The sequence below is a fragment of the Antechinus flavipes genome, chromosome 1 (genome assembly GCF_016432865.1).
Source record: "Antechinus flavipes isolate AdamAnt ecotype Samford, QLD, Australia chromosome 1, AdamAnt_v2, whole genome shotgun sequence".
In the NCBI taxonomy this organism is placed as follows: Eukaryota; Metazoa; Chordata; class Mammalia; order Dasyuromorphia; family Dasyuridae; genus Antechinus; species Antechinus flavipes.
The window spans coordinates 340,053,090-340,078,687 of record NC_067398.1 but is presented as its reverse complement, the minus strand read 5'-3'; the positions used below and the strand labels follow the sequence as shown (position 1 = coordinate 340,078,687).

Sequence of the window (25,598 nt, the reverse complement as noted above, 5' to 3'; positions counted from 1 at the left end):
CTGTCTCAGACACTAGTTGTGTGCCCCTGAGCAAGTCACTTTCCTTGGGTCACCCTTTGACAAAACAGCTTGGAGATGGAGGAGGAGATAAGAGGTGCCAGGTGCTGCATTCTGTCAGACTCACCAATTACCATACTTGTTGGTTCCTGGTCATCGCTACCCATCTATTATTAACTTCATTTTTCTTAGGGCATCCATATACATTCTACTATGCCATGAGATCTCAGTTTCACTTTGTTTCCCCATTTTGAAGAGCCAGACTCCCAATTCCCTACCAACTTGGCAAGAGAAGTATGGGACATCCGGCACATCTCATGGTTCTTTTCTATCTTCCTATGTGATTTCTCTGTCTCATCATATGACTTGAGTGGAAGCAACTTCCTTAGTCTGAGAAACCAGGGAATCTCTTAAATGATGCTTATGGGCTTGTGTTGATATTTTTTAAAAAGGCCATTTCCCTAAGGAGGGGTAACATTTAGGAAAAAAATTAAAGAGGGAGTATTTGTAATGGAAAGAGTGAAGGACTTACAGTCAGAAGACCTAGGTTTTAAGGCCAGTCTTTTATTTACTGACTTCTGTTAAATCACTTGACCTTTTTAAGACAATTTCTTCATCAGTAAAGCAGGGATAGGGATGCATGTACCCCTTGTGGAAATGAAGGGATCTTTCCTTGTTCTGTTAATTTCTATACTGTCCCATTAAATGTGTTTTATTTTCCATTAATGTGTACTCTGGCTGATTGTTAGAAATAAATACATTGGTAGGGGCTTAGAAACTCTAGTTTTGAGGGGGTCCTCACTCCAGAGTGCCTCAAACCTAACAGTGTTTTTCTGGGGGCCCCTGTATAAGAGGAACAATTTCAGGTGTTCCACTGTAAATCATAATCAAAAGCAAGGCTGTTTGACAGGACAATAATGACATGTTGTAGTTCATAGGCAAATAGGGCTTTTAAATTTTCTTCCAAATATAGATGACTCACCTTCTCCTCATGTAATTATTGTCCAATCTTTCAGTCATTGCAAAGGCGAAATTAATTATAGCAGTGTCTTTGCAGATAAGTGTCAGGAAGCATTTCATTGTTACTGTGTTAAATAATCATTCCGACGGATTTGGGTTATAAAACCATATGTGGGGAAGATAGTGCAGAGAATGCTGGACTCATGGCCGAAAGTCTCTGCTCCGGCCATGACTCATTACGTGACTGTAGGCAAATTTCTTCTTTTTTCATTCTCCTCTGTTTTTTCTTCTGTGGAATGAAGGAACTGGGCCAGATGATGGATCAAGTCCATGCTGGTCTCCATCCTCTGTGTAATAAGTTCTACCACTTTATGTTGTAGATGGGGCCTCTTTTTCCAGCTCTGAGGCTCTGGGTTCAAAGGTTTAGGGTCCCTTCTAACTCTGTCATCCCATGACTTTAATTCAACCTTGTTCTGCTGTACAACTTGAAGTAATTAGGTATTATTAATGTGGCAGTCCATTTTCAGTACTTAGCTTGAAAAGCAGCAACTGTGACTTGTGAAGCTGAATCAAAAAGCACAACAAACAACATATCTTTATTCATAAAAATAATTTACCTTAATTAATGACTTCCCAATATAATCATAGCTCCTTGATGTGTACCTGCCCTTTCCACTTTAGCAAGTCAATAATTTTTAATATTTTACAAAAACCATAATTAAGATGCGCATAATGATTACTCTGTGATGGCTGATAATCATGGCTATGTTTGTATGCTAATTTCAGATTACATAAAATTCCAAATCCCAGAGACAGAAGGGACCTCAGAGGATATCTTATCTAGTCCAAACCTGCACTAGAATCATCTCTCTACTATGTAACACACAAATACTTTGTTTGAAATCTTCCCATGAGGGGGAATCCATTCTTTTCCCAGGGAAATATTTTCCATATTTAAGTAGCTCTAATTATTAAGGTGTTTTTTCATCTCAAGCCTAAATTCAATAATCAGCAATTATTTATTAAACGGTTATTATGTATGGCAGCTGGTGACACAGTGAATAAAGCACTAGTCTTGGAATCAGAAAGACCTGAATTCAAATCCAATTTCAGGCACTAGCATAGTACATAGCAAATCACTTAACTGCTGTCTGCCTTAGTTTCCTCAACTGTGAAATGTAACATCTAACTTCCTGTGTTTTTGTGAGGATGATATGAGATCACTGTAAAGCACTTAGCACAGTATCTGATATGTAGAAAGTGTGAGGTTAATGTTAGCTATTATTAAGAATCACTATACTAAATGGAGAGAGATTGAGATGAGATAGGGAAAAGAATAAAAAAGTAGTTCCTGCCTTCAAGGAACTTCCATATTGGGAGTAGGAAGAGATACAGCATGCAAACAACTATATATGTTGCTGTAAAACAAAAGAAAATGGATGAAACATGTAAAACTAAGATATATAGGATAAATTGGAGATAATCTCAGGGAAGGCTAGTGCATATACCATAAATGAGAAAGAGAGGTTTCTTGTAGAAAATGTGCTTTTAGCCAAGACTATAAGGGAATCAGGGAAATCAGGGGATGGAGAATAGAAAGAGAATGTTCAAAGTATGGTTGGGGATGGGGAAAGAGTGGTGATATGGGGTGAAGAAGTAGGTGATAGCAGCTAGTAAAAAAAAAAAGCAACAGATAGGAGATGGAATGCATTGTTCAAGGCACAGGAAGGAGTCTGGAATCGAATCTTAGAGAAGAGATCATTGGGGCTGTTTATAACATCTATCCATCATCCTTTATCTGCTTTTTCCAGGTAGAAGACTGCAACAAGCTTGTGAGAATTGTACCATAAGGACCATCTCCAATTTATAGTTTAAGAAACTGAGGTGATTGACCAAGGCTTCACTAATCTAGTAATTGGAGGAGCCAAGTCCAAGTCTTTTGACATTTTACTCCCAGATTTTTTCTGCTTTGTGAAAAATAATATTTTTATGGTTTCCTCATCAGTCCCTTGCCTTTTTTTTCCTGTGGGGATGAACTTTGCCTCTCTAGTCTAGTATCTGACCATTCTAGGCCTCAATATTTTAAAATAATGATTTGCCATTAGAAGCTATTTATATACACCAGCTGTACATAAGACTTGGGTATCCATCTCTTAGAGAAAAAGAAACACTGCTCTATGGTCTCCTTGGATAAAGGGTGAATGTGGGCTATTACCTTCATGATGAAAGAGCAATGAGTAAATTAATAATTAGTATTTCTGCTTACTCTTTTATTCCCAAAGGGAATCATTACTTTAAGCAATAGCTACTAACTGGATCATGGGGGTTTGGTCTTATGAACTGAGACTGGCATTCAATATGAAATCGGGGTACCAATCTATTTGTGTCCATAATAATAGTAACAATGGATATTATCATAATGTTTTAAGACTTGTAAAATGCTTTACATGGATTACCTTGTTTCATCCTCACAATAGTCTCTTGGCGTAAGTCAGAGATAATGTTAGACCATTTTAGGGATGAGGAAACTGAGACAGAGACAAGGCAAGTAACATATTTATGGTCATATAGCTAGGAAGTGTCTGAGTTACGATTCAAATTCAGATCTTCTGAACTCCAAGTATAGTTGTTAATATATCATAGGTTAGCCTGCCTTCAAGCACACTTTTGTTTATCAGGGTTCTAAACAAGACAGAAATCTTACTGAAAGAATGAGCAAATTTGTTATTTTTGCTTTTCTTAGTAAGCAATGTAATTCAAGAAGACCTATGGAGACATGTTGACTAGATAATATACATTCCACTTTTGTTAGATTGGCAGTTCCTGAAGGTTTTTTTTTTTTTTTTTTGCTTTTCTTTACATCCCTAGTGCTTAGCACAATGTTTAACACACAGTAGGCCCTTAATAAATGTTTATTGACTAATTCTTATGGGCAGAATGCCGGGCAGCAGCTTTGCCTGAAGTATTTAAGGACATGGAAGGATGTTCATGAGTAACTCTCAATAAATAATTAGGTTGGCCAAATTTTGACAACTTTTGGTTGATTGTTCACAGAACAAGAGTAAGTCTTCATGATTCTGAATGGAGGCAGCTACATTTATTAGAATGCAAGCTTCTTAGGGTAGGGAAAATTTCATTTTTATCTTTGTATTCCCAGCACCAAGCAAAAGTGATTAGCACATAGTGATGCTTAATAAATGCTTACTAAAAGAGTGATTGTTTTGGCTTCCTGGGAAGTCCATTGCTATCATATGTCTTTGGTTCTCTTTGTCAGTGTTCTGATAAGCAGGAAGGCACTCAGGGAATTCAAATGCCCATTTTTTTTTACAGGTGGGGCATTTGCAGGAACAGATGGTATTTTGTTTGACCAGCTTCTTAGGGGCCATTCTAATGTGGTATATCCACATGAGACATTCACTTTCTGCTTTATCTCTTTTCTGGTGAGATCCTTAGCTCCAAGAAAGGGGAAGCGCCTGGTGACCTCACAGAGCAGCTGCATCTTTTTATAATTTTCAAGTTATATGAAGGACCATGAAGAATATGATTTGTAAAGTATGCTTAGATATTCCTAAGTTCTGGTGACCTTTTCTATGGTTTCATCATTTTTCATACCAAATAAAGTCATTAGCCAGACACTCCTTGACTTCAAAGGTTCTCCTTCTGTGTCTAAACCTTCTTAGCAAAGATCTTGTGCTCAGTAATACATTCCTGGGGGAGACATTTTAAACTTTGAAGAGAAGAAAGCAATTATTTCTGTACTTTAAATTGTATCATCTGCAGAAACACTGTGTGACACCTCTTAAATGGAGCTCACTAAGCAGTCTCCCCTGCTCTCAACCTCGATTTTTCACTTTCTGTGTTCTCAAAGGAGGTGAGACCAATCTTTATTTCTACAGCACAGGCTCAGGATGCCATAGCTGCCTTAATGCAGTTGAAGATTACATTAGTTGGGTTTTTTTTTTTGACATCATATCATATTCCACTAAAACCCCCAGATCTTTTTTTCCAGATTAATTCCTAGAAATATCTACCTTATTTAACCACTGTGAAATTGGTAACACCCAAGTGTAAGACTTTCAGCACCTGAATTCACATCTAGTTCTGATACTTACTAGCTGTGTGAATAGGGAAACTCATTTTTAAGCTCTCTAGGTCTCTAGTTCCTCATCTATAAAATGAGAATGTTGGATTGTTTGACCTCTCAAATCCCTTCCAATACGGTCCTACATTCAGATTAAGTTTAAGGGGAAAAGTGACATCTGAACTGTAGGGGCAAGATGACAGAAGACAAAGGTGGGACAAACGAGAGAAAATGCCTATAAAGACAAGGAAGAATAGGATGAGATGAGAGAGCAAGTCATAGTCCAGTTTGGCTATAATATAAATTCAGAAGAGAAGTAAAATAAAATAAGCTTGGAAAGGTAGAATGGAATCAAATTTACTAAAATTAGGAGTCTGATTTTATTCTACACATGTTTTCTCTCCTGAACTCCAAGTTTTATGAGGACAGGGCTCATATTTACATTACTTTCTTTACTTTGCATTACTTTTGCATTACTTTCTAAAACCCAGTATAACACTCTACAAACAACATGTACTCAATTCTCCTTTGTTGAATTGGGTGACAATGAAGAGTGACCCAGTGCTTTAGAAGAGAAGCAATAGATTATCAGATATAAATTTGGCAACTAGGTAGCACAGTAGATGGAGTATTCGACCTGGAGTTAGGAAAACCTGAGTTCAAATTTAATTTTGGACACTTACACTTTGACAAAAATCACTTTGGTCTCTGTGCTTCATTTTTAGCTCTTTTTCATTCAGTCTCCTCATCTGTAAGATGGGAATGATAATAATAATAATAATATCTACATCTCAGGGTTGTTTTGAGGATAAAATGCAATTATATTTGTAAAGCTTTTTATAAAATTTGAAGTACTATATAATTGCTATTTAATCTTTTTGTTACTGCGGTAACAAGATTATTCTGGCATTATAAAAATGATGAATTACAAAAGGTAAAGATATGGGATTATTCCAAAAACAAGGAATAAGGTAACAAGGACTACGAATTAGAAAGTGACTGTGGGAATGAAAAGGACTGCAGGTTTGTAAGGAAGATTATAGAAGTAATGGAATTGACATTTTATGTGGACATGGAAGAGAGACATGAACCAACATTTTTTTTTTAATTTCCAGTACAAATTTGACAAGATATTGCTCCCATGTCAACTTTTTAAGATTAATCCAATTGTGACTTGGGGAGATAGACACCCTGTGATCTATTGACACTATTTTACTTGGTGGCAGATGAGGTGGAGTTGAGGTGGAGTTCATTTGCAGGGTAGTGACTGTGGTACACAAACTGTAGGTTTTCTTTTAGATTCTGTGCTCATATTTTTCTGTGTTACTGTTGTTAACACCTAGGGGTAGTTAGATGGCATGGTGGATACAGGACAGGCATTGGAGTCAGGAGATCCTGAGTTCAAATCCAGGCTGATACACCGAATTCCTAGTTGTATGACTCTAGGCAAGTCATTTAACCCTAATTGTAAAGACCCCTAAAATTAACACAAACACACCAAAAAAAAAAAAAACAAAAAACCCCCAAAAAAACTTTGTTAACACCTTCTAAATTCCAGCATTTTGGTAAAAAGCCTCATTTGGCCAACTCCTCAAATGTAGAAGATAAAGAGGGAGAGGAAGAAAAAAAATCTTACTTTTAACTTTTTTTATCCTGAGCAAGTCACTTAACTTTTCTGAGCCTCAGTTTATCCATCAATAAAATGGACATTGTACTGTTACTACCATCCTTTCAGATAAGTTGGCAGAAATATGCTTCTTCAAGTTCTAATTATAAGGATGAGATATTGTTATTATTGTTATTAGATAAGAAATCATTCTCAAAACTATGAATTTTAGATGAAGGTATAGTTGAAACTGTATTCAAGAGCAGTTTTTGGGGAAAAAACTAGTTTTTAAAAATCCTCCTTTCATACCCAGCAAGTTGGCTAAGTTTTAATTGGCTCTGAGCTACTCTGTCCAACTTGTGACATTCGTCACCTATTACTGAGGACTGTGTTGGTCAAAAAGAGATGCTATGCTCCTTTTGGAACACAGAAGAAAATTGGAGGAATTATTTTCAATCTGAACCTGATAGTTGCTAGCAGATCAGTATAAATGCTGGATAGATATGTTGGTACCTACTATGGATAGATTTTGGAAAAAGATAGTTGAATTGGGGAGGTAAATTTTTTCCTGAAAAACATAACTGGTGAAAGGAAAGGTGATTCCATCATGTTAATGACATATAACTGTCTATATTCCCCTTGCAAATTACTTTCCATTCATGTTCATTTCCCATCCATTCCTATTCATTCATGAACTCCCCAAAGAATATCTTCAGCTGTTTTTTCCAGTTCAGTTTGAGAACTGGAGCCCAGAGAAAGCAAAGTGACAGGCTATGAAAAAATGTCTCTTTCCTTCTGAGTGGGAATTGTCTCACTCTACAGAATGGAGGTAGTGATAAGAAAAATAATAACTCATATTTCTATGCATTGTAAGGCTTATTAAAGTGCCTTATTCAGAACAATTTACTAGATGAGAAAATCAAATCTGAAGGAAAATGACTTGTCCACAGCCACAAAGGTGCCATAATACAGTTGTTTCTCAAATGAAAAGAGACTTGCTAATATGACAGCTTGATGGTGGCCAGAAGCCTTGACTTCAGACATTCATGGACTTGGTCTAGAATAAGGAGAGTGACTGAGGCACCCAGTTAGAGGTACACCTGAAAGTGGACACTCCTAAGTGTCTCCTGAGGTAAATTGATAATTGGCCTTATGGAAGGGGCAAGGACAAATCCAAGGGAGACTGGAATAGCATTACTTCAAGCCAGAATCTTTACTTCTATGGTAAATCAAAAATCTATTGAATAAAAGTTCTGTTCTATAACTCTAAGACCATTCTGTGCTCTGTAAATCTGTTCAATCACTGAAAATATGTGGACCTCAGTTTCCTTATCTATGAAATGAGGTTTTCCTAGAATCATCTCACAGGTCTTTTGCAATAATCCCAAGATTTTTTTTTCTCTTTTGTCCCTTTAAGTTCTAGTAAAAACCTTTTCAAGAGTAACTCAAGCTCTGTTTCTAAATAATCCAAGAAGAAAGAAAGGAGACTAGAGAAAATAAATAAGGGGTTGTGCCCCAATTATTATGGGAGTCAGTGAACAAATATCAAGTACAGAGTAGAAAAAGAAGAGAAAACCCTAAAGTGAGACTGGGATTTAATCGAACTCTGCTCCTAAAATATTAGAATTTTAGAGCTGGAAGAGACTTTGAGATCATCTTGTCCAAATCTTGCTAAAAGAATCTCCTCTCTTGTGACCATGACAAGTGGTTCCTCCAGGAACTTGCTCCATACAAGCCCATAGACCAGAAGGTAATATGTTCAAACGAATCTTGTTACTTAAAAGAAGCCAACCTTCTGACCCTTGCTGGGACTCTTCCCAGGCTGGATCGTGTTTCCCAATTTGCATAAGATACAGCAGTAGTTGGTCTGATGCCAGGGATAGTTTCTCAAAGCAGACTTTTGAAAATGTCTCTTTGAGTGGGTCCTGAAGATGGCCAGCTGTTTATTAGGGAACCACCTGGCCCTCATTTGCCCACTCAAGCTTCTTTTCATGTGGTTTCCTTCCATGGGCTATTTCCATCTCTGTTGCCCTGCCGCCACCATGTCTCCAGAGCTTACCCAGTGTTTGCTTTGGCTAAATATGGCCTGGATTGATAGGCACAGAAGGCCAGGATCAGGATAAATGAGGCCTGGAGAGCCCAGCATGGAGATTGGTTTACTAAACATTCGCTATCTTTATTGATCCGAGAACAATTATCTGGTCTGAACTCTATTATGTTCTTCATGCTCCATTAAATAGTTTAAAAAATAACAATTTATCATGTATTAAACAGTCCAAGGTACAGGACAGAGTGGCTTGTGCATTTGGTTAAAAATGGGATTGTTACATAAATAAGAACTAATCCATTTTTTAAATGGTGGAAGAAATCATAGAGGATATGTGATCTTACAGGCCTAAGAAAGAATTTTAAGATATATAAAGATCATCAGTATTTGAAACATGCATATATCATTTTATTTTTTTAATAGCTTCTAGATTTGAATTACTTACTAGACTGTTAAGTTTTCTTAAGTCTTCTATAGGGACTATCCTTATCTCCTTGATAGTATGGCTCAGTAAGGGCCCTTTGCATTGTAAAAGATTAAAAAGATTGTGCTATTCATTCTCCAGTTGAAAAAATGATCAAAAAATTTGAACCGTCAGTTTTCAGATGAAATACTAAAAGTTATCTATAGCAATATACAAATGCCCTAAATCCCTATTTTTGGAGAAATACAAATTAAAACAACACTGAGATACTTCTTTACAGCTATTAGATTGTCTAAAAGGACAGAAAAGGAGAATTATAAAAGTTGGAGGAGATGTGGGGAAATTGAGATATTAATACATTGTCAGTAGAGTTGTGAACGAGACAACAATTATATAGAGTAATTTGGAGCTATGCCTAAATATTTATAGCAGCTCTTTTCTGGTGGCAAAGAATTGGAAAGGCCATCAATTGGGGAATTGGCTGAACAATTTGTGATATAGCATTATGATGGGATACTATTGTGATATTAAAAATAAGTTAGATCCTCTCAAAAAATCTGTAGAGACTTCTATGAACTGATTCAAAATGAAATGAGTATAACCAGGAGAAGATTGTATCCAGTCATAGAAAAACTGTATGATGATCTGATAAATATGGAAATATGTTTAGAAGAATTATACATGTTTAACCTAGATCAAATTGCTTGTTATCTTGGGGAGGGGAGAGGGAAGAAAAAAGAAAGAAAAATTTGGATGAATGTTGAAAATTATTTTCACATATATTTGGAAAAAAAATTTTTTTTAATTGGATTTTTTATTTTTTTTAAAACTGTATTTTTTTTAATTTTAAAAACTGTAAGATGATCAACTATGAACAACTTAGTTATTCTAAGCAATACAATGATCCAAAACAACTCTGAAGCACTTATCAAAAATCCAATCCATCCTCAGAGAAAGAACTAGTGGAGTCTAAATGTAGATTGAAGCATACTTTAAAAAAAAAACCCTTTATATTTTTTAGGTTTTTATTTTGGCTTATATTTTCTTTTGACTAATATGGAAACATGGTTTGCTTGATTCCATGTGTATGACTATATTAAATTGCTCGCCTCTCAATGAGGAAGAGAGGGAGATAATTTGGAACTCAGTTTAAAAGATGAATGTTGAAAATTCTTTTTTACATGTAATGAGGAAAAATAAAATATTGAATTAAAAAAGTTCTGCTATTGATGGCAGCTGAATAAAGATATTCACTTGGGATTCCTAAGTCTTGCTTTCTGTTATATTATGTAGCCTCCATCTCAGATCCCAATAGGCTATGTAGCCTCCAAGGAGTTCAGGAGAGAGATTTCAGTGTGGGTGGGCCACAGTGTAAGGGTTGGAACAGAATATTATATGATTTTGACGTGATCCAGGGCTCCTGGATCCAGGAAATATTATTGACTTAAAAAGAGAAGGGAGAGTTATAGTTGGTAACTTAGGGTTGTTGACTGCTAGCCAAACGTTGAAGTTGGGTCAAAACCAAGGAACTCAATCAGATGTCATTTGGTAGGCAGTAAGAGATGAAGTCTGGAGGTCAAAAATCCAGGGCTTGCATTACCTGGTGAGTAACAGGATATTAACCCTGATAAGAGGAATTCAATTTGTCATACTTACTGTTCTACAGGTGTATGCAAATCTCTAGACCAGCTGTGCCAGACCCCACCCACTAGTTTCTTCTGAATTCCCATCAGCTGGTGAGTTCCAGCTGCCATCATTGCCTTCATTATCTTCCATAGCAACCATGGATTCTGTAGCAGCAAGGGCTTCCTAGGGGAAGAAAATTCTGGACTAGTCTGATGAGAACTCCGTTGATATTGACAACCTTGTGATTCTGTAGGAACCAATCGGCTAAACTCTTGCTTCGCTTCCTGTCAGAGAAGAAGTCAGTAAGACTTGTAAGGAAGTTCATGGGCTGCTTTGGGCCATTTGGCTACCAGCTTTCTCTCAAGATATGGATTATTACCTGGGATTGAGTTCAGATACATACAAAACAGATTGTTCCCCCCTCAAATGGCCAAATTCAGCCCAAGTAGTTTGGCTTATTTGTGTCCTTCCTTTTCTTTTTTTTTGGTGGGGGGGAGGGGAAGTGGAAGGAGAGGGTGTATGAGGGGAAAATAGGAAGTGTTAACAATCGATCTAATTCAATGAAGGGAAAGAAAACCCCTACAGAACCTATAGCTAACTATAGTTGTTCTCCTTTTATTTCATTCCCTGTTATCAATTTAAGCCACACGTGTGCACTGAGACAGAATTTAAGTCAACATGGTAAATGTTTTTATTTTTCCCCTTACCTGGATAATGGAGACAGTGCCTCTTACCTTGGGTATTCTCATGGTCATAGAGTCTCAGAACAGTTGGAAAAGACTTCACAGTTTCATCTAGTTCAACATATTCCTGAATAAGAATTTCCTATATTATATATTTGACAAATGGCTCATTCAACTTTTGTTTGGACCTTTGCAGTGGGAGGGAACCCATAAAATCTTCAAGTATCTCAGTATATTTTTCAAGATCTCTAAATGTTAGGACATTTCCACCCTGACATCAAGGTTAACTTTGTCTCCTGTGATCCTCCAACTATTGCTTCTAATTCTGCTTAGTCTCACTTGTCCTATCAATCCACAAGGAAGACAAACTATTCTTTTGATCTTTGAACCCATGGGATCTTTGATGGCCAGGACAGAGCTAGTTGGAGAACAGAACTGGGAGCAGTTTGTGAAAAATGTAGGGAGACACTACATATAGGTGAAAGTGTGCATTCTATTCTGTCTGAATTTGTGCCTTGTAAATAGTGAGCCACTATCTGATTTGAGGGGATCATTTTGCTCCTTGCAAAAGAATATAAGTAGGCTGTTTCCCCTTGTAAAGGATGTGAGACTTTGAGGAGGTCATTTGCATATGAAAAAATCAATGAACTTGTTTTCAGGGCACACATTGCCTCTGTTCCTTTTCCCAGTCCCATCATTTTCATGGAGCAATAAATCATAGAGTTAAAATCTAGGGAAACCTGACTGGGATAAGGCTCATGGAGCCAGGAAATTCATAGTTGTGGTTAGGGGAAGCTGCTAAAACGAATGGAATCAGGTCTTTAGTAGCTTTGTCAATTAAGCATGAGGAGTGTTCGGGCAGAAGATGTGGTATTAAATCTATTCCTCACCCCAACCTAGGTTATATCATCCACAAGAAGGTAATTTCTTTTTTTTTTTTTTTATAAGAGGGTAATTTCAAGGCAGTAATTCTAAAATGTTTTTTTTTTTTTTTTTTTTTTTTTTTACCCTTGGGTTTATTCATGACATTTCTAAAGTCTTTCTTTGCAAAGTGAAAATATGTTTACCTTTATTTTAAATGGTTACTTGTTTGTTTTTTAAATAAACTGAAAATCATAGGTTTAATATATTATATATACTTACTGGAAATTCTTTTGGAAGGAGGCAATTGAGGGTAAATTAATTCCGGAAGAGAGAAAAAACGAACATTGAATATTCTGCCAAAGTTCTATCTCTGTCTGAGGACTTGGAGCTAAAAAAACAATCAAGAGAATCAGTCACACCTGATCAATAAATTAATCAACAAGCATTTTAATACTTATTATGTTCAAGGCCCTATGTTAAGTTTTGAGGATATAAAGGAAGGTAAAAATACAATAAATAGGTATCTATTCAATAAATACAATCAGTAGAAGGAAGGTAATACTACAGAGAGACTCAATAGGATTCACTCGACTAGAAGGCCCTCTACAGAAAATAAAAGAACTTTGCCTTGAAAAAAGCAAGGTATTCAAGAGACTAAAATTTGTAGGGGGAATATAATAGGCATCAAGGATTGCCTGTGTAAAACCATTGAAATGGCAGATGGAGTGTCATCATATTTGAGGAAAAATTAGTAAGCCATTGCTGGATATTTGAGTGTGCAGAGGGAAATAAAAGTTTATGAAAACTGGAAAGGCAGAGAAGAGCCTATTTGTAAAGAGCATTAAGTTTTATATTTGATTCCCTCTACCTGACCAAATCAGAATCACCCAAGTTTCTCAGACATTTACTCTTTATGAGACAGTAGTCCAGTTACAATGTCTGTCTCAATTCCCTCATCTGTAAGTGAAAATAATAATTGTATCTACTTTCCAGGGTTGTTGTGAGGATGAAAATGAGATAATAATGATAAAGTGCTTTACAACCCCTAAAGCTTAAGGTTACATAAATATCAATTGCTATTATCATTTTGTTGTTGTTATTACTGTTATCCAGGACTGCTTTGGTAACTTTCTTTTGTGCCATTATTATTTGTCAACACTTATGGAATCAGTCAGTTTCAACTCTTACTCAAAATACTTTAAAATCCCCAAACCAAATGAATAACAAAATTACTGATAAATCCATACAGTGAAGAGCCTACACCAAAGGATCACCAAAGGATCATAGTGAACTAAGGGTAAGATCATTCCAAAATCACATTTTGTAGTTTCAGTAAATGTCATTACAATCCAGCAGGAATTTATTTAGAACACCAAAGCAGGACAGAATGGGGAAGAGGGAGGGCATCTTTCTGGGGCACTCAGTTCTTTAATAACAAGCAACAAGGAAAAAAAAAATACCACACCCACATAAACATGAGGCAGTCTGATGTGGTCAAGGGCTGTCTGTGATGGAAGGACTGTTGTACATTAGAGCTGAGCTGTAAAAGCAATGAGAGGTCTAGAGGGACCAACTGCAGAGAAATCATTAGAAGAACAAAATATTGATAGACTAGTCAAGTGACCATGGGGTGGGAGTGGGTATGAGATCAGACTAAAGTATGTTGGAAGGTGAAAACATCCAAGAAGAAAATTCAGGGTGCAGCCAGAGAGACACAGAAAGACATGATGGATAGAAAGCATGGTTTTAATCTGTCTTGAGCAGGAAGTATTTAAAATAGGTTTATTTAATGCTGAATGGATGCTTCTTTGGTAATTATTAGAGTTTATATTCTAATAATACTTTGGTTTACAAGATTTACTACTACTGCTACTACTACTATTACCATTACTACTACTACTACTACCACCACCACCATTATTTATATAAATATTTCAAACTTTGCAAAGCACTTAAAAATATTATCTCATTTGATCCCCACCACAATCTTGAGAAGGAATTGCTGTTATCTCCATTTTACAATTGAGGAAATTGTGGAAAATAGTGGTTAAATAATTTGCCCAAGTTAATAAGTATCCAAGGGGTCTTGATCCCCAAGTCCAGAGTCTATTTACTATGTCACCCACTGGCTGCCTTTATATTATAGTCATCTTACAAAGTAGGAAATAGGCTCAAACAGGTCAAGAAATTTGTCCAGGATCATAAAGCTATAATGCAATTATCAAGTAGTACCAATGTATTGAATCTATTTAATCACTTTGATGACTATAATCATCTCTCTTTTGCTCTATAAGCCTCAGTTTCCTCATCTTTAATAAAATATGTATGTGTGTGTGTGTGTTAACAATACTTGTACTACCTACCTAATACTTCATGGGGCAGCTAGATGGAGTCAGGAAGATTAATCTTTCAGAGTTCAAATCTGATGCAGTGTAATCCTTGACAAGTCACTTAACCCTATTTGCCTCAGTTTCTTTATCTGCAAAATGAACTGGAGAAGGAAATAGCAAACCACTCTAGAATCTCTGCCAAAAAAAAAAAAAAAAACCCAAATGGGGAGTCAGGCATGACTAAAATAACTTAACAATAACAACAAAACCTATTTCATGGCACCATTGGTGGAAAAACAATAAACTTTAAAATATTATATTATAAAAACTTTAAAATATTAAAATACAAGTCTTTAGAACATGATTTTGACCTATGATTTCAGCAGTGTAGGTAACTCCCAGTATAAACATTCTTTTCACAGATGAAAATTGCCAATTTGTCTATAGTTGGTGGGAAACCGAGAGGTTAAATGTCTCACAAATGGTTATATAGCTAATGTGTCAGAGGGAGTACTTCAGCCTTATGCTAAGGCCAGCTCTCATAATACAATAGATTTTATTATTATCATCACCATCATCATCATCATTCATTTTAGATATGTGTCCTACTTATTTTTTCTCAACAATTCTCCTCATCTCCCAAATCAAGTGTTTTAAAAGAGGGGAAACCCCACAACAAACCAGAGCTATCTTAGTTGCTGAGATTGGTTGCTTGGAAGGTGTTGTAATACAGGAGTCACCTGCCAGTGGCTGCTGGAGATCTAACTCAGACTTGTAGAATGGATCCCTTCACGTGAGAGGATGATAAGGATCAAAGGAGACTGAGAGGCAGTTGCATTCTCTGACCTCTCTCCTCTTGCCTCCAATTTATTTCATTCCCAATTCACAAGCAACATCTGTGTCAGTGAAGGCTGATTTGCAGTTCCTTCAGGGTCGTTTATGATTCACAGCTGTGGGAGCTTTTGGAGAACCAACCTGCTCCTTCACATTTAGGCGTGGTCCTTAACAGGTAGGAAAATTTTTTTACTATGAAAGTAGTGATGTATATATTGTTGTAGAATATTGCCATGCAATATCATCGTACTAATCTCCCAAAGAGGTGGGTAATATCATTTAACCCTAATTGTCTCCCTCCACAAACTGCAGTAGTTTTCTCACTAATTCCTGTGCAGGACCTACTCTCCTCACCTTGACAGTCCAGATGTTCCAGCATGTGGCCCCATTTTGGTCTCTCACGATTCTCTTATTTTTATATCTCTCTGGTAAGCCTGGCATCCCCTCTGTTTCCTAGATCAAGCAGTTTTTAATCTGTTTATGTCCTAAGGCAGAGATTCTTTGCCTTTTGTGTGGTGAAGTTCTCTAGCAATCTGGTGACACTGGTGACCCTCTTCTCAGAAAGATACTTATTGTCTCTATGAATAATTGAAGGAAATGCTAAGTTTCAGTTAGAGGTTAGCAAAAATAAAGATGTATTTTTTTCCTATTTCAGTTCATATACTCCCTGAAATCTACAGACAAATACCTTGGGTGTCTTTGGATCCCATTAAAAACCAGTCCTTCTGTTCTGAGGCCTCTGTAAGCTCTAGTATTTTGAAGTTTCTGTTCTAGGGTAAGATCCCTTTGATTTCTAACTTTCTACATTTTAATATTTCTTTCCTCCCAGATACATAATAGATCTATGACAAACTATCTCACTTGCTTATTTCTTTCATTCCATCTACTGGGAGAAACCATTCCAATCTTCCTATTTGCTCCTACTGAAATGACTACCAAAATAACCATCATCAATTAGTCCCCACTACCACCACCACGAAAAAAATCCATTTTCTTTTTCCTACTTATTCCTTCCTCCTGTGACAACAATCTCTCTCTACCTGGAAGAACCTGGTCTGGCCAGGTTGCATAACTGGCCTAAATGCTTATACTTCTGGGATACCTAGGCATTTCCCGGATGGGACAAAAAGCTAGGAAGGTTGGATTTTTCCCCAGACAGCTGTCAGACAACCTACTAGCCATGCATGACACCTTGAGGCTATGCAGCTTCTGCTTCTCCCAGATTGGAAAATACCTCACAATACGATAATAATGCTGTCTAAACTTCTTAAGACATCAAGCAACATCATGGGAGAAAGTATTTTTTAAAATGTTTTTCAAAAATATCAACAAAGCTTATATTTCAGCTTTTTTTTTCTTTTAGCAACTATTTCCCAAAATGACAATCCTATGTGATTGAAAATCAAACCATAACTATTTATGGCCACTATGAGACATTTAATGGCACAGTTTAGAGAATGCAGGACTTGGACTCAAGAAGATCTGGCTTCAAATCCACCCATAGAAACTAAATAGCTGTGTGACCTTGGGCAAGTCACTTAATATCCCTAAAAGGAAGAAAATAATACCACCTTCCTCCCAGAGTTGTCAGGATAAGTGGAATCATATTTTTTCACATGTTTTTGAAAACCCTTAAGGAACTATATAAAGCAAACTATTATCATTATCATTATTATCATTAATACTATGTACTCATGAGAATATCAATATGGTTTCATGGAGAGTGATATGGGACCCCAGAATACTTTGATTTCAGTGATGGAATGGAGACTAGGGGATGTCTATCTCCATCAGTTACCTAAATTCTCAATCATTCCACATGCTTCCTAAGTGGAATTTTATCCAAGTTTGTGGCCTCCTAAAATCTTCAAAATTGGGAATATTCTCTGAGCATTCTCACCTAAGTACCATTAAAACATTCTAAAACTACCCCAAAGAGTCACAATAGAAATACATATTCCTTCTTACACTCAGCAACTCAATCGTTGAAATCATAAATAAATTCTTTTCTTTCCACTGGGGCTACATTCAATGCGGAAATGGTCACCATGATACCTTATCTCCTAGCACTTGGCTTCACATTTCAAATAAGGTACATTAAAACAATATACTGGATTTTATGTTTAAACGCCCTTGATGTTTATATTACAGAGAAGTTACACAATGTATTTTTTTATTTAGAAAGTCATGATTTATAATAATGTAAAATACATTAGTTCATGGAAACAAGTGTTCACTTCCCCATCATCCCTTCAGTGTCATAGTCCCATTTACCATTGCTCTTGAGGGCCATGAAATCTCTGCCAATTTGTCTTCTAACATGGATTGAGAGCCTTCCCATGGGACTTTGGAGTAGTTTCTCCAGTGGTATGCTAATCAGTGATGTGCTGAGCACTGAAGGAACAATTAGAATTACTTATGAGATGGGGGTGGGAGTGAGGATAGATGGGGAAGACTCGTCATTTCCAATGATCCCCGTTCTACTTGAAAATGCAACTACCCAGAATAGAACTAGAACACAGAAACCCAAAGTTTGAAGAGATCTTAGAGGTCGGTTATCCCAAAAAGCAGTGGCATTTTACTCCAGACACACACACACACACACACACACACACACACACACACACACACACCTTTGTTTTTACTTGAAATTCCCTCTTTCTCCCTTGATTACTGAATCTTTACCCATTCTTTAAGATCCTGCTCAAAAACACTTCCCTGATGTCTTAATTACTAATGATCATTTCTTCTCTGTATTTTATACAGCTTAATCTGTGTCTTATATGTCATCATATTCCATTAATATTCTACTTATGACCTTCTACTTCTATATGGTCATGAGAGTAACCGTGTCGGCTCTCACTAATAGACTGTGAGCCATGTCAGAAGGGGGATTATGATGTATTCATCATGCTATCCTCAATAGGATCTAGCACATAGTAGGAGATGAATCAATATTTGTTGAATGAATGAATGAATCTTCATTTTGTAGATTGTGAGCCAAATGAGAAGGATTATGATGCAATCGTCAAGTTAACCTCAATAAAACCTAGCACACAATAGGAGCAGAATCAATATTTATTGAGTAAATAAATGAATGAACACACCTAATATCTAAGATCTTCATTTTATAGATTGTGAATCTTGTGAGGAAGATTATGATGTATTCATCATAGTAACTTCCAATACGACCTAGCACACAGTAGGAACTGAATCAATATTTGTTGAACGAATGAATGAACAAACCAAATGAGATTATGATGTAGTCATCATGGTAATCCTAATAAAACCTAGCACACAATAGGCATTGAATCAATATTTATTGAGTGAAAAAATGAATGAACAAACCTAATGTCCAAGACCTTCATTTTATAGACTGTGAGCCTTGGGAGAAGGATTATGATGTATTCATCATAGTAGCCTCAAAAGGACCAAGTGCACAGTAGGAACTGAATCAATATTTGCTCAAGGAATGAAAGAATGAATGAACAAACCCAGTCTCTGAGACCTTCATTTCATAGATGATCCAGAGAGGGCAACATCAACTCTCATCCCAGACAGATCCCAGGTCTACTATTAGCCTAAAGCTTTTTGTTTACTAGTCTAAGGTCTCATATCCCTCTTTTGAGTTAAGTATTATGTAGATTGCTTAGAATTCATTCATTAACTGACTAAATGTGCTTGGTCTGCTTATCACTTATCTATGAAAAGGTGACAACCTATATAAAGGTGTCAAAGTTAATGGCAGCTAACACTTAAGTGGAAATTTTTAAAGATTCACAAAGGTCTCCACACACATTATTTGATTTGATCCTCATGATAACCCTAAATTATAGCTGTGATTACATTCATTTACCTCACAAATAAGGAATTTGAGATTCAGAGATGCTAAATGCTTTGCCCATGGAGCTACAACTAGCAGGTGTTTGATGTAGGCTTTGAATTCAGATTCCCATAGTTGTGTCTACTATACTATGCTATTAGGAAAGCTATACTTATTGAATTGGGCATGCACTCCATTTCTGGGGTATATTTTCTAGTGATGTTTCAGTATATAATGCACACTGTCAATCCCCTTTGAAGAATGAAAAAAATGATACCCAGGGTTAACCTCAGCTCTTATTCTGCTAGGATTAGGATTAATGTCCATTTTGTTGATGGATTTTAGCCATGTCATAGATTAAACTATCCATATGACTGGACTTTTCATAGAAACATAGTTTTTTTTGGTTTTAGAACTGAAAAGCACCTCTGAGACTGCTACCATAGTGACCACCCAGTCTAATATTCTCATTTCACAGTTGGGGAGATGGAAGCCCAGAAAAGGAAGTGATCATGCAGAAAGTTTGTGGCATAGGGAAGCATTTGAATGATTATTTCCTGACTTCCAAACTGGAATTCCTCATGACACTGAAAGACTTGCTTTGCAGAATATCAGGAATCAGAGCTAGAAGGAAAGTTAGAGGCCGTCTGGTGGAAATACCTTCATTTTACAGATCAGGAAACTGAGTTCCAGAAAGGGGATTGACCTGCTCATGGTAATACCAGAGTTAAATGGCAGCGCTGAAAATAAAAACCAAATTTTATGACGCCAAGTTCAGTGTTTCAACCTAACCTTTATCTGCTCTTTTCCTGACATTGGGAGAGGGATTGACAAGCATCCAGTAGATGCTTAATAAAGGCTCAAAATCTTGACTTAATAAGATAAACAATGAAAGGAAATCTAACAAAACGAGCTCTTTTCATTTCATACTAGTTTGCTCCTCAGCTAGTGTGTATTGAAATTGATTAGCCCTGCATCTGCTAGAGCTTCGGGTGATGACACTGTATGAACAAATGGGGCCTTATTTAATTAAACACACGTCGAGTTTGGAACACTGTAGCATAGTTACTCACTGCCTCTCCCTATAGACTCCCTACAGCTGCTCATATCCTGGGACTGGTTGTGGCTCTAAGAGAAAACAGGCTAGTATCTTGATATTGACTCAGCATCAGGCAAATTTAATGTTAGTATTATCTGTGATATAGACCAGTCCCTATTTTTTAGTCGGCTTCCTATCCTTAGCTCTCTCTAGTAAACCACGTAGCAGTGTTAGGTCCAATTCAGGGCTATACATTTTAAGGGAAACACAGGATAAAATTATTCTAGAGAAAGGTAACCAGGATGATGAGGGTACTCAAATTAATATTTTATGAGGATTGTTTAAAGGAACCGTTGATATTTATCCCCAGGAAGAGAAACTGCATGATGGACATGAAAGATGTTTTCAAGACTGAAGATCTGGATTCAAATTTTACCCCTAATACTTATTATCTTTGTGACTCTGGGCAAATTACTTTACCCCAACACTCTGGTCTCAATATCCTTATTTTTAAAGTAGGGGCAGAAACCTCTGAGGTCTCTATCATATGAAAGAAGAATTACTTATTCTGGGTGGCCCTAGAAGACAGAACTAGGGCTGACAGAAGGAAGTCATACTAGAAGGAAATTTAATGTCCGTATTAAGAACTTTCTTTCTGATAACGGAATGCTATAGAAATGTGGTTCCAGAAAGATTAGATGACCACTGTTCTAGGACACTGGAGTGGGGGTTCCTGAACTAAGAAAAAGAGAGAGTTGGGGCTGAATACTCTGATTCCATTCTTACTCTGAGAGGCTATAATTTCACTGGAACCTCAAAGCAGCTCTGGGAGACAGGCAATCTACAGCTGTGTCTATACACACACTAGTCTGGGGGTGGGTGAGGGGTGGAAACACAGAAAGAGGATTTCCATCCAAAGCAGATTCGTAATTAGCTCCTAATAGGCTCTTTTCAGAATAATCAGTAGTTTGATTCAATTAAGCCTGTTATGTTTTTCAGACCAGGTTGTGAGTGTAGACACAGCCCAAGATTTTGGAGTCTGGGAACAAAATGAGATGCTACCCCTCCCACTTTCCCAGCCCTTGACTTGGGCAGTATAATTGGTAAGGAGTACATTGGCTCTTAGGGGCTAAATTTAAGCCTGACAGCTCTTCAAGCATCCAACTTAAAATCAGAGAAATTGGGAGATTGGAATGGAAAGTGGAAATTAGCATTGGAGTGTGCCATGTACCCTTCTCCAGCTGAACCCCTTGAATTAAAAAAACAAAGTCCTTATGTAAATCCGAGGCATTTCTTTTAAAGGGATTACTCTTCTGCCTTCTCCAGGTTACCACTAGGACCTTTCTCTTAGTCAGCTCTATCTAATGCTTTGAAGGACTTTTGGACAAAGGATTGGATGCCTATGAATAGATATAGCCAATTAACTGGACAGTTATATAGGAAAGCTGCTGAAATCTCAGCTTTTGGAAATACCATTCCCCAGAATCACATATATATTTTTCTTTCCATAGGCTGTTTCCCTTTCACAGCTGTTGGGATTGGGGCACAGAAAATCATTGCTGAAAATGTCATTTCAAATCCCACATTGGCATTCCTTAAGAACAGAAGGGATTCAGTCTCTTATTTGTCACCCCAGGGATTTACTCATTTAATTGGGAATTATGTATTTTTGAGGTAGAAGATTTGGTTTTATGGCATAAGTTCAACCCATCTAGAATCCTCCACCAATCTAGTAGAAATTTTGTATTTCCAAAAAGCCTCACTGATCGGCTAATAGGATTTGGATCTGAGGTATGTTTGTTACAACTGTGGGTTTCCGGGGGAGGGTGGGGAGGGCAGGGGGAGAGGAATGAAATAATTATATTTCCCTTAAGATTCTGTCATTTGCTTTTTTTTTTTCTTCACAATTCTCTGAGGGGGCCAAAGTTGCTTAGCTACTTAAAGATTATACATGGAAAGAATAGAGGGAACTACATAGTATCCCAATAACGCCCTATATCCTTCAAGATCTTAGTAGAGGTGATTTGATGGATTCACAATATAACAAAAAGAGAATATTGTATTTCATCTAGGGGCAGCCGTGTCTATGAGCACATAAAAATATATTCTCTGCGTTGTGTATATGGATGTGTATTGTATTGTGGGTATTGTATGGCTATGTTTCTCTTGCACAGACATATAGTGCACGGCATATGTATGTAAGTGTATATTACATGAGTGTTCTAGATACAATGTACTCTCATCTATATATATTAACATGGATAATGAAAAAAAGAAGATACATACGTGCATTTGAGTTTTATCATTACATTCATGCTCACAGAACTATGGATATAGTGGAAAGTAAATTGGATAATGTCAGAAGTCTTAGCTTCTTATCCCTGTTCTGTTGCTTTCAGCTATGTGGGCTTGGGCAGCTTACTTCTCTGTATCTCAGTTTCATCCTCTCAAAAATGGGAAATCGAATAAAAGACTTTCTATCTTTAGAACATATATATTTCAAAACTTTATATATACCCCAGGCCATTTTTTTAAGTAAGAGAAGGCATTAGGTGATTTCTGGGGTTCCTTCTATTTCTGAGATTCTAAGATTCTTTAGAGCTTGTATGTCAGATACCCCTTTAACAATCTAATTAAGCCATTTTTAGAATTATGTTTTTAAATGTATAAGATCAAGGAAATCAAGACAGTATATTGAAATAAAGATGTAGTTTTTTTGCTCATCCAAGTTCATGAACCCCCTGAATACTCTCCATAGATCTCCCACCCACTCCCACCCCAGTTAAAAACTTCCTACTCTGTATTGTCTCCCAAGTTTTTTTGGTGTTTTAAAAGCTTTACATAGCCGTGGGTACCTGTGGCACAATTGTGAATCAAGTTCCCAGTAGCACTTCTGTGTATACCAAAAGTGTGATAAGTGCCTACCCCTCCCCCAGCCTGGGAGCATACTCCTCAGCACTCCCTGTGACCACATGGAGGCTGGGGGATGGAGGAAGAAAGGTCCTCAGGAATGGAAGCGCAACCTTGGAACAGGGAGCTTGGAGGAAAATCTGGACAGGGCAGGGATCCCACCTCTATGCTCCAACCTCCACATTCAATGCCAAATTTAAGTCATTGTTTGGCTGCGAAGTTCAGATCATATGTTGGAATGTAAAATGCTCTGAAAACCTTAACTAAAGTACCATCAAAATGCCAGTTGTAATTATACAATTTTTTCCTTATTATTTTATTATCTTTTTCATTCTCCAGAGCCCCATTTTCTGTCCTGTCTCCCCCTCCCCATTTTCTTCAGGAATCCCCGCTTTGGCTTCTCTCCTAGGAGCTCACCATCTCAAACGCTGTTCAGGAAAACTGCTCACCCTTGCCTTTTATCTCTTAAAATCTGTACTTAGAGAAACTACATCAAAGGCCCAACCTAGCATCACAATGATGTTTCAGGAGAGATTAAAAATTCAGAATGATCACAGCAGAAGAGCCGGCTCATTATTTCCTGTGCGAACACCTTTTCTCTTTCTCTATTCTCCACTCCACTGGTGTGTGGGTGTGTGTGGGTGTATGGGGGTGGGGGTATGGTGTGTGTGTGTGTGTGTGATGTGTGTGTATGTGTGTGTGTCTGTATGGTGTGTCTGTGTATGGGGGTGTGTGTATATGTGGTGTGTGATGCCTCTATGTGTATGTGCATGATGTGTGTGGGTGTGTATATGTGTGTCTGCATAAGGTGTGTGTGGTGTGTGCATTGTGTGATGTGTGCATATGTGTGTGATGTGTTGTGTGTGTGTGATGTGTATGGTGTGTGTAGGAGGATGTGATGTGTATATGTGTGTGTCTGTGGTGTGTGATGTGTGTCTCTGTGTGTGGTTGTGTGTGATGTGTGTATGTGTATGTGTGTGGTGTGTGTGTGGTGTGTGTGTGGTGTGTCTATGTGTATGTGTGTGATGTGTGTATGGTGTGTGTGGGAGGATGTGCTGTGTGTATGTGTGTGTGTGGTGTGTGATGTGTGTGTATATGTTTTTGTATGGTGTGTGTAGAGTGTGTGGTGTGTGATGTGTGTGTATGTGTTTTTGTATGGTGTGTGTGTGTGTGTGTGTGAGGATGTGATGTGTGTGTATGTATATGTGTTTGTGTGGTGTGTGTGTGTATGTGGTGTGTAATATGTCTGTGTATGTGTGTGATATGTGTATATGGTGTGGGGGGGAGGATGTGATGTGTGTATGTGTATGGGGTGTGTGGGTGTGTGTGTGTATGTGATGTATAATGTGTCTATGTGTATGTGTGTGATGTGTGTATATGGTGTGGGGGGGAGGATGTGATGTGTGTATGTGTATGGGGTGTGTGTGTGTGTGTGTGTGTGTGTATTTCCCCCCTTTCCTTCTCTTTCCCTTTCAAATCGGGGTTAAGACTTTTCCAGTCAGTCATGCTAATTTCCTTCCCGAGCTCAGACAGCTAATGAGGGGTGCGTGGGCGAGTGTCTCCAGCAGCATCGGAGCCGTTTCACATGGAGGCTGACATGTGACAGGCGCGCCGCACCCCCAGCTCGCCCGCCGAGGCCCCCCTCCCTCCCCTTCTCCGGGCTGACCCCTCCCCAAGGGGCGGAGGAAGAATGAGCGTCCCTTCTTCGCCCCCGGCCTCCGCAACGCCTCGCCAACGCTACCCGCCGAGCCCCTGCCCCACCCCCCAGGATGGCGGGCTCCCCCCAATCCCAGGGGAATCCCATCTCCCCCTCCTGCTCCCCGAGCGCCCTCCCCCACTTCTGGAGGGCGTGTGTGGGACTGAGACCCCCTCCCCCATCCCGCATCGGGCCCAGACCCTCCCCGAGAGCTCGGCCCCTCCACCACAAACCCTCTTGCTCTGGAGGTTAAATCGATACATTATCCCTCTAATTAGTCGCTTGCACTGACTGTATGGCTTTTACGGTAAAAAGCCGGCAGAGTTACCTCTTTCCTCTGACTTCCCACTGAGCCAGGAGCGGGGGCGGGGAAGGGAAGGGGAGATGATATCCAGCCATAATTCTTTGTTGAACAAACAGAGTCTGTGGCCCGGGCTGCGGAGCGGCGCGGCCTTGTCTGCTCGCCATTGGGAAGGCAGCCGCGGGGACGGGATGCCCGCGGGCGCTGTAGGTGGCCAGGCTCGGGCGCACGACGAGGGCCTGGTCAGGGCCAGGGTGGGCTTGCAGTCGGCAAATCCCAGTCTAAATTACTATCAATCAGCGTGGCCGTATCATCACTAAGTTAGAGCGGAAAAGAAACTGAGGAATCTAGTCTGTCTCTCCCCATTTTACAGATGA

The 25,598-nt window shown here is 38.1% G+C and overlaps 1 long non-coding RNA gene across 1 annotated transcript; it reads right to left on the bottom strand.

Moving 5' to 3' along the window:
- Positions 1–541: 541 nt before the first annotated feature.
- On the bottom strand, positions 542–25,540 carry LOC127543363 (uncharacterized). Its single transcript, XR_007949220.1, has 4 exons — positions 25,249–25,540; positions 14,652–14,767; positions 12,568–12,676; positions 542–1,521 (listed from the first exon to the last, which is right to left on the bottom strand). It is a non-coding gene; the product is annotated as an uncharacterized LOC127543363 (long non-coding RNA).
- Between the last annotated feature and the right edge of the window lie 58 nt (positions 25,541–25,598).